Genomic DNA, 10,673 nt, shown 5'->3' with positions numbered 1-10,673 from the left:
TAAAGACCTTTAAAGGGATAATTCCCCTCAAAAGCAACATTCATCAGACTTTATTCTTCAAAGGTGGTTAGAGGGAAGCTGACCACACCATCTGTTGTGTACACTAATATTGTTTCTGATGCCAAGAATTCCCAGCATTTCTGTAGGTCTATAAGCTACATGTAAAACACAGGAGGTTGGTGGCACCTGGTAATGGCTGGAGCGGCGGCAGTAGAACGGTATCAAAGACATGGTTTCTATGTGTTTGATGCCATTCCATTAACGCCGTTCCAGACATTCTTATGAGCCGTCCACCCGTCCACCCTCAGCAGCCTCCACTGATGTAAAAAAAAAAACACTGTATAGAATTGAAAGGCCAAACTTCTTGTCAATAGGGGGGCGCTGTTTTCACTTTGGAAAAAATCGTGCCCAAATGAAACGGCCTCGTACTCTTTTCTAGATCATACAATATGCATATTATTATTACTATTGGATAGAAAACACTCAGAAGTTTCTAAAACTGTTTGAATTATGTCTGTGAGTAAAACAGAACTCATTTTGCAGCAAACTTCCATGTAGGAAGTGAAAAATCTGAAAATTAGGCTCTGTTTCAGGGCCTGCCTATTCAATTGCCTTATATTTATCGATATGCATGCACCTCATACGCCTTCTACTAGATGTCAACAGGCAGTGGAAGGTGGAATGGGGTGTCTAGCTTGATCTGAGGCCGAACAAGAGCTTTTGGAGTGGCAGGTCAGGAATTTTCTTTGTCTACCAAGGCGCGCTGCGGAGCTCGACATTGGCTTCTGAAAAGCGTTACGTATACACGGCGAATATCTCCGGCTCTGATTTTATTTGATACATGTGATAATAACATCATAAAGTAGGTTTTTTCAACCGAGTTTTATCAGTTTATTCAACGTTTATTGKGACTTTTGGAATTTTCCGTTTTTTGCGCCAAGAGTTGATGGGCATGTTCGCGCCACATGGCTAGCYAAGGTTGCTAATTCGACAGAAGAAATGGACATTCTAAAACCAAACAACGATTTATTCTGGACCAAGGACTCCTTGTACAACATTCTGATGGAAGCTCAACAAAAGTAAGAAAACATTTATGATGTTATTTCGTATTTCTGTGTAAAATGTTGAGTCCTATTCTCCGCCGTGTTGGTGAGTGCTGTCTCACAATAACGCAAGCTGTATGTTATGGTAAAGTTATTTTAAAAAATCTAACACAGTGGTTGCATTAAGAACCAGTGTATCTTTAATTTGCCATACCACAAGTATTTTTATGTAAAGTTTATGATGAGTTCTTTGGTCAGATTAGGTGAGTGTCCAAAATATCTCCGGACATTCTGGGAAAATGTTGCTACATATTCACAATGTATAACCACGATTGCAGCGCTAAATATGCACATTTTCGAACAAAACATAAGTGTATTGTATAACATGATGTTATAAGACTGTCATCTGATGAAGTTGTCCAAAGGTTAGTGATTTAATTTAATATCTTTTGCTGTTTTTTGCGAAAGCTACCTCTGCGGTGAATAAATGCGTTTGTGTGTTTGGCTATTGTGGTAAGCTAATATAATTCTACATTGTGTTTTCGCTGTAAAACACTTAAAAAATCGGAAATATTGGCTGGATTCACAAGATGTTTATCTTTCATTTGCTGTACACCATGTATTTTTCATAAATGTTTTATGATGAGTATTTATGTATTTCACATTGCTCTCTGTAATTATTCTGGCTGCTTCGGTGCTATTTGTGATGGTAGCTGCAATGTAAAACTACTGATTTATACCTCAAATATGCACATTTTTCAAACAAAACATAAATGTATTGTATAACATGTTATAAGACTGTCATCTGATGAAGTTGTTTCTTGGTTAGTGACTAATTATATCTCTATTTTGTCGGTTTTGTGAAAGCTACCTATGCGGTGGAAACATGGTGAAAATATGCGGTTGTGTGTTTGGCTATTGTGGTTAGCTAATATAAATACATATTGTGTTTTCACTGTAAAACATTTAAAAAATCGGAAATGATGGCTGGATTCACAAGATGTTTATCTTTCATTTGCTGTATTGGACTTGTGATTTCATGAAAATTATATTATATGATATCCCTGTCCCGTTAGGCTAGGCTATGCTAGTCAGCTTTTTTGATGAGGAGGATCCCGGATCCGGGATGGGTATCACTGAAAGGTTAAAGGAAAAATCCACTCCAAAACTTTGTGGTATTTCTTTTCATTAGTCCACTGTCATAGTCACAAAATGTTTCGCATGTCAGCAGTCAAGTTTTTCAAATATAGGATTTTAAAGAATCAAGGGGTCACTTGATTTGTTTTGCATCATGTGACGCTTTGCTTCTTGAATGTCCAATATATTAACTCTGCTGACATGTAAATCATTTTGGGACCATATCAACAGTGGACTAATGAAAAAAATACAAAGACACAAGGTCACGCTCTCACATGCTCTTTGTGGCAGAGGGAATAGGGGACATGGCAGAGTGAAGGTTTTCAACGGTTGCGCCTGTAACTGAGTGGACCCACAGACAGCTCCATATTTTAAAACCAATGCATTGGGCAACAAGGCTGCAATCATGTTTTCTCTGTAGCCAAACAGCCCTTTGGCCCCACAGCAGCCTGGCCCGGCAGATGAAAGGCCAAGAGAGAGCGAAGGAGAGAAACTAAAAAACCTTTGTGGCATTTTTCCTCTCCTCTAGACAGTCCACCCATCCCTCCCTCCGTCTATCCAGCCATGCATCTCTCTCTGTGGTGTTAGGGCAGGTATCTCAAGCCAGGGTTTATTTCCCACGCCAGGTGTTGAAGGGTTAACAGCGCGTGGGTGTAGTTTCGATCTGTCAGGTAGGTCAGGTTTCTGTTAACGCAACTGCATACCTCCAAGTGTGTGTATGTGTGAACCTCTGAGCTGTACTGGGACAAAGAACTGAATAATCCAGGAGCATTCCTGACATTGTGGCTCAGGTAGGCAGCCTTTTTGAAAAGAAATTACCCTCCCCTCCCTTAAGGAAAAACCACATGAGAAACCATGTGTTTTTGGAACACTTCAAATGTGATGATATTTCACAGGTCGAGTCATTATGATTAACACAGTGCTTTTAACATAGACTGAGTATACAACATATTACAGTTTTCCACACGTTTGCTGAATCTTTGGCCCATTTTCCCAAAACACAAACCTCTAGCAAAAGCAAACACTGCATTCAAAACTGTTTTAGCGCTTTCCAAAATATGTTTTGCATCAAAACGACACGTGTCATATGAATAGATCTGTCTACCAACAACACACTGATGTGCTCAACACAAAACACTACTATGAATATCCCATCAGTATTTTTCTGCCTTTTGCATTTGTGTTACACTGTAGCAGTAATGTATACCTACTCAAATATAAATAAACAAAACAAATGCAATACAATAACAAACATTCATTTCCAAAATGCAGTATTTGTGAAAATGTGTGTTTTGTACCCAACAGGAGAAAGCCAGGAAAAACAGACAGTAAGGTAAAGTGTTTTCTGTACAATTTTGTATTTATTAAAGTGGCTAATTATTTCAAAACTCTGAACACAAAAAGACAAAAACACACGCAAAATGTAAGAAAGACATTAGGCTGCATCCACTATTTTGGTCTGGCCACAGCACCTCATCTACGTCACAAGCGATGTTCTCCCTGGCTAAACAGCGGGGAAAGAATCTTCTGGAGTGACGGATCCAGCTGCTGAAAGCCCCCACGTCAACTTCACCACATGCATCCTCCATTGCCTGGAGAAGAGGCATTCGTGCGAGGGGATAGCGGTCATACACCTTCCATCACCATGCCGAAAAAAAACCTCTTCAGTAGGAATGGGGAACATATAAATTGTGGGTGGTCGATGAACCAGTTGCGGACCAGAGCAGTGGAAGTTTCCCGGTGGAAACTCACATCGTCCAGGATGACAACATACCTGGGCTGCTCTGGTCCACCCCTCTGCTCGGCTGGAATGAGGATGCCATGTAGTGTGTCCAGGAATGTGATGAGAAGGGCGGTGTTGTAGGGACTAAGGTTGGCATGGTGATGGAGGACGCCTTGCTGGCTAACGGCTGCACACATGGTGATATTCCCTCCACGCTGTCCAGGGACATTCACAATGGCCAATAATGTTCCGTCCCCATACCCTTCTTTTGGCTACAGTAGGTTGAAGCCAGCCTCAATGTAAATATAAACGTGCTGAATTAGTGGCATCCAGCTCCAAGACTCTCTGAAACAGACAAGACAATAAGTGACAGACCTAGAGCAGTCAATATGGTGAGGCACAATATACTGGATTACAGTACTGTAATGTGTCTATACAGTGCTGATGTGATAGTAAATTCATGGTATAGTACTTACACATATTCATAGCGCTGTTCTTTAACCTCATCTGAGTTTTGCTCAAATGGCACCATGTAGACCTGTTTCATCCAGATTCAGTTGCACTAATACTAATATTGCACTAAGTCTGGTGAATGTTATTGAATATTGTGTTGTCTGCAATTATGTGTTTCTCATAGACTATTGGTATTGTTTGCCACCACCATGTTTACAACAGCGGTCTCCTGTTCTGGTGTGAACAGCCGGTGTCTTCCACCATGGCCTGGGCATCTCTCAGTTCTGCAGAAAATCCACAAATATGATTGGGTACAGTAAGCTAAAATAATCTATTTTCTTTCAATAAGAAATGACATTACTGTAACATTGGCCAACAATCACTGAGTAACATAGACCTACTGATATGTCGGACTGCAGTATACATACATAAAGAGTAGGTAGGTAACTTACCGGTTCTCATTTCTGAATGTACAGATGATGGATGCAACATGTAGCGGCCCAGGTTGGGCTGAACTCTGCCCAGCCTTCCTCATACTCAATCCATGGTTGAGCACATGGTCAACCAATGTGGCCCTAATCTCATCTGAGACAACTATCATCATCATCATCATCATCATCCTCCTCCATCTCCTCCTTCACATCCTCCTTCACCTCTGGCTCCTGCTTCACCATTGACTTTCATTTTACTCCAAAACAGGAGAGCTCATCTGTGGCCTTTTATAGTGCTAAAGCTCTGATTTCTAAGTGAACAATTCAGCAACTAATGTTTACACCTGTGAGGAGTGGGTGTTACCAATTGGTGTATAGCGCTTGGCATTGCTTTCCAAAGGGACTAAAGAGATTTTAATTTTGAATGTTGGGCCTAATGTAGAGAACTGTGTGTAGTGTTTTGCAAAAAGTGTGATATAGAATTGAAAACTGAGTGTAAAGCAGGAATTGTGCTTGCAATTTTGCAGACTTGGTTTAGGGATTTGGTACATGAATTTCAGGTTTCGGTGATTGCATTTGAAGTTCCAATTTTAGTGTGTAAACAATTGGGAAAAACTGTAAGCACACCTGCTCTTTCCATGACATAGACTGACCAGGGAAATCCAGGTGAAAGCTATGATCCCTTATTGATGTCACTTGTTAAATCCACTTCAATCAGTGGAGATGAAGGGGAGGAGACAGGTTAAAGAAGGATGTTTAAGCCCTGAAACAAATGAGACATGGATTGTGTAAGTGTGCCATTCAGAGGGTGAATGGACAAAATATTTAAGTGCATTTGAACGGGGTATAGTAGTAGGTTCCAGGCGCATTGGTTTGTGTCAAAAACTGCAACGCTTCTGGGTTTTTTACGCTCAAAAGTTTCCTGTGTGTATCAAGGATGATCCACCACCCAAAGGACATCCAGCCAACTTGACACAACTGTGGGAAGCATTGGAGTCGACTTGGGCCAGCATCCCTGTGGAACACTATAGATACATTGTAGAGTCCATGCCCTGATGAATTGAGGCTGTTCTGAGGACAAAAGGGAGGGTAACTTAATATTTGGAAGTTGTTCGGTATACTTAGTGTATAGTGTTTTCAACTTACATACTTTGTGTACCGTATGTTTATTCAGTAATTATTATTTAGCATGTTCTTAACTGGGATTTGAATTGACAACTTCTTGATTGACTGCATTCCAATCATCTTGCTATGCCACCATGTCTGCGTCAATAACTGATTTCACTTTGTACTTCAAAGTACGTCTCAGCTTTGTTAAAAATACACTCCAGAATGACGAGTATATTTATCATAGTGATTCAGGTGTAACATTAAAGCAGAATAATATGCCCCACCAAMATTATACAGAAAACCCTCAAATTGCTGAAATAAGTAAATGTAATCAACGATGAGAGAATAGTCAGAATAACTGATAACTAAAATAGCAGTGCAGATGGTACTCATTTTTTAAGTGCAGAGAWGTATTATAGGTAATGAATGTGTACGAGTGTTATATTTTGTGGTGCAGTGGAAAGGTCAGCGTACCTCAACTCTTGGAGCTTGTGAGTTCAAATCCCAGGTGGGTTCATACTTTAGCTGCAACAACACATACAATTACGGGAATGATTGCAAAAACATGTTGTCACATTTGAGGTGTTCAAAAGTTCTCATGCATGAAATGCTCAAAATTATTTTTCACATGTGAAATCATCATGTGGTTCAACATGTAACTAAACTGTTAGGCATTGCTGTTCATTTAGTGGAATTTATTTGTCATTTAGAAGTTGAATTTGGTTTCTGAGTTAGCACACTTTGGATAACCTCTTGGATGCCAGCAACATGAATTTCCTGCTTTGCCACTAGGTTTGTGGCCATGATAGAGATTGACCACAGATTTATCGGCAAGAATACATTTCTGCACTTTGCTAAAAGTTGCCTGGAATCAGGTCAATAATTGTGTGGTTATCTGACAACACCAATGAAAAAGTAAGTTATTAGTGACACTTGACATTAAGGTCTAGATTAAATCAGATTAACCATAAACACGATAGCCGACACCATAGCTGGTGTTTTGGCAGTGTCGGAGGCGTAACTGCGTTACGGTACAGTGTTGTTCTCTGGTGTATAGAAAGGTCAAAGGTACACATAAAGTACCTTCAGAGGTATGCAGGAACTCACATGGTACTGCTCGGAACCTTTTAGGGTACATTTTTCTACCCAATATATTACATTTAGTGCTGTGTTTGTAACCATGTGGGAATTTACCAGTTGTGAAGTTGTAAATACCAATTGAATGCATTTACATGTTTTGAACTCATTGAGAAATACTGATTGTATAATGGCCTACAAGCTGCGTAAACCTTCAACTAAAAGTATCATGCTTGTAAACAAATTATAGTGTTCAAAAACCATATTAATAGATAGCTTTTTATTAGTCGTGTTTTGTTGTTGCATTTAACTGCCAAAAATGCTGTTAGTGGATTTTTCCTAGTCGTATGTGGTAAAAATGCCACTTCCCATTTGGTTACGAATGCAGCATTATGCTATGTATATATGTATGTATATATTTGTTTATTTGACTGCAACTTTAGGCAAAATGCAGAAGTGTATTCTTGGCAATAAATATATAGCCAATCTCCATTATTTCCACTGACCTGGTGGCACAGCAGGAACTTCAGGTACTGTAGCTAGCAACCAAGAGGTGATGACTTCAAATCCTAGGGCAGGGTGATTCCCAAGTAATCAAGATACAGCATCATAGTGTCCTTTCACATTAACACAGTAATTTAGCTATAAAATACAGTATCATATTCATAGTATCACATGTTGAAATTTTACCTCCCCATGTTGTCACATTTATTTCACATGAGATTGGGTTTTAACGTGCTCACATGTTGTCACGTGTAGTTTCATGTTATCACAATTTGAGATTTTGCATCCCCATATTGTCACGTTTATTTCACATTAATTTCAGGTAAGATCATGTTCTTACACGTGCTCACATGTTGTCAGGTGTAGTTTTATGTTTTCACATGTTGCTTCACATGTTATCACATTAACTTCAAATTAAATCACATGCGATCATACGAGATCACCTGTTCATATGTGAAATTCATGAGTTTTTTCTGTAAGAGCTCCATCAGCCAATCTACTTCCTGCCAAACTTTCACAATGCAATTCTACACTGGACACACACCTTGTTTAATCCCTTGCATGGAGGGTGGCTGTGCGGGCAAATGCTATTGAAACAAAGCGGGGTCTTGATGTCGGTCCACCAGGGTCCAGGGCAGTGTGTGTGTGTGCATTTCTCTATCTCTATCTGTGTGTGTCTTGTGGAGTCTCTCTGGGCCTGGGAACAATAGTCCTTTAGAATGTGAGGTCACTGGTGCGCTGACCCCTGCCAAATAGTAGCCATGTTCTGGCATTCCGGGCCTAATTGGCACTTTGAGGCTGTGGTGGAGCTCAAAGGACAAACAGGAAATGTCCCCGGGGTAATTGGTTATATATTAGCCACAGCCATTCTCCCCCATTTCAATGATGGAACATTCCTCAGTGACACTTAGGTAGATGGGGCTGGGATTCCACAGGCTTGGGGGAGATGGGGAGCAGGAGAGAGGGAGAGAGTGGGAGACAGGATGAGAGAGGATAAGAGACCCTGATGAAAAAAACAGCATAGTCCAGCATAGGCTGGTGACCAGCCTTCATTGTGTTTTCTCTGGTGACCAGCCTTCATTGTGTTTTCTCTGGTGACCAGCCTTCATTGTGTTTTCTCTGGTGAGACCAGTTTCATTGTGTTTTTGCTGGTGACCAGCCGCCGTCATTTTTTTTCTCTCTCTCAAATGTTTGGGTAGCCTTCCACAAGCTTCTCACAATAAGTTTGGTGGATTTTGGCCCATTCCTCCTGACAGAGCTGGTGTAACTGAGTCAGGTTTGTAGGCCTCCTTGCTCACACATGCTTTTTCAGTTCTACCCACAAATGTTCTATAGGATTGAGGTCAGAGCTTTGTGACGGGCACTCCAATACCTTGACTTTGATGTCCTTAAGCCAATTTGCCACAATTTGGAAGAATGCTTGGGGTCATTGTCCATTTGGAAAAAGACCCATTTGCGACCAAGCTTTAACTTCCTGACTGATGTCTTGAGATGTTGCTTCAATATATCCACATATTTTGTGAAGTGCACCAGTCCCTCCTGCAGTAAAGCACCCCCGAAAACATGATGCTGCCACCCCCGTGCTTCACGGTTGGGATGTTGTTCTTCGGCTTGCAAGCCTCCCCCTTTTTCCTCAATACATAACGACGGTCATTATGAACAAACAGTTCTATTTTTTTTTCATCAGACCAGAGGACATTTGTCCAAATAGTACAATCTTTGTCCCCATGTGCAGTTGCAAACCGTAGTCTGGCTTTTTTTATGGCGGTTTTGGAGCAGTGGCTTCTTCCTTGCTGAGCGGCCTTTCAGGTTATGTCGATATAGGACTCGTTTTACTGTGGATATAGATACTTTTGTAACTATTTCCTCCAGCATCTTTACAAGGTCCTTTGCTGTTGTTCTGGGATTGATTTGCACTTTTCGCACCAAAGTACATTCATCTCTAGGCGACAGAACGCATCTCCTTCCTAAGCGGTATGACAGCTGCATGGTCCCATGGTGTTTATACTTGCGTACTATTGTTTGTACAGATGAACGTGGTACCTTCAGGCGTTTGGAAATTGCTCCCAAGAATGAACCAGACTTGTGGAGGTCTACAATTGTTTTTCTGAGGTCTTGGCTGATTTCTTTTGATTTTTCTATTATGTCAAGCAAAGAGGCACTGAGTTTGAAGGTAGGCCTTGAAATAGATTCACAGCTACACCTCCAATTGACTCAAATGATCAGATGCTTCTAAAGCCATGACATCATTTTCTGGAATTTTCCAAGCTGTTTAAAGGCACAGTCAACTTAGTGTATGTAAACTTCTGACCCACTGGAATTGTGATACAATGAATTATAAGTCAAATAATCTGTCTGTAAACAATTGTTGGAAAAAGTACTTGTGTCATGCCCAAAGTAGAAGTCCTAACCAACTTGCCAAAACTATAGTTTGTTAACAAGAAATTTGTGGAGTGGTTGAAAAATTTGTTTTAATGACTCCAACCTAACTTCCGACTTCAACAGTATCCACACCAGTGGAGGCTCCTCGGAGGAGGAAGGGGAGGACCATCCTCCTCAGTGAATTTCAGAAACATTTTAATAGTTATATATTTCAAATGTATTATATTAGATAAAACTATACTAAATATATTCACGTCACCAAATAATTGATTAAAACACACTGTTTTGAAATGAAGGTCTGCAGTAGCCTCAGCAGTACTCTGTAGGGTATCACCATGGTTAAGCCAGAGGACTGCTAGCTTCTATCCTCCTCTGGGTACAATGACCAATACAAAACCTAGGAGGCTAATGGTTCTCATCGCCTTCCATAGACTTACACAGTAATTATGTGTAACGGCTCTCGTCGTTGGAAGGAGAGGTGGACCAAAGCGCAGCGTGGTATGTATCCATATTTATTAGAATACTACTTTCAATACTAACAAAAAACAATAAACAGACGAAAACCAACTAAGCTACAGTCCTGAACCTGAGAACATAAAACACATGAACGCACGAACAGGAACAATCACCCACAAACAAACAGTGAAAACAGGCTACCTTAATATGGTTCCAAATTGGAGACAATGACAAACACCTGCCTCTGATTGAGAACCATATTAGGCCAAACAGCAAACCCAACATAGAAACACAAAACATAGAATGCCCACCCAGCTCACGTCCTGACCAACTAAACAAAGACTAAACAAAGGAAAT

At 40.5% G+C, this 10,673-nt stretch overlaps 1 long non-coding RNA gene across 1 annotated transcript; it reads left to right on the top strand.

Moving 5' to 3' along the window:
* Positions 1 to 2,656: 2,656 nt before the first annotated feature.
* On the top strand, positions 2,657 to 7,891 carry LOC139023759 (uncharacterized). The gene is made up of 4 exons (XR_011474925.1): positions 2,657 to 2,971; positions 3,486 to 3,513; positions 4,541 to 4,667; positions 4,833 to 7,891. It is a non-coding gene; the product is annotated as an uncharacterized lncRNA (long non-coding RNA).
* Positions 7,892 to 10,673: the final 2,782 nt, after the last annotated feature.

The sequence above is a fragment of the Salvelinus sp. IW2-2015 genome, linkage group LG36, assembly GCF_002910315.2.
Source record: "Salvelinus sp. IW2-2015 linkage group LG36, ASM291031v2, whole genome shotgun sequence".
Taxonomy (NCBI): domain Eukaryota; kingdom Metazoa; phylum Chordata; class Actinopteri; order Salmoniformes; family Salmonidae; genus Salvelinus; species Salvelinus sp. IW2-2015.
This window is presented reverse-complemented; position numbering and strand designations above follow the sequence as displayed.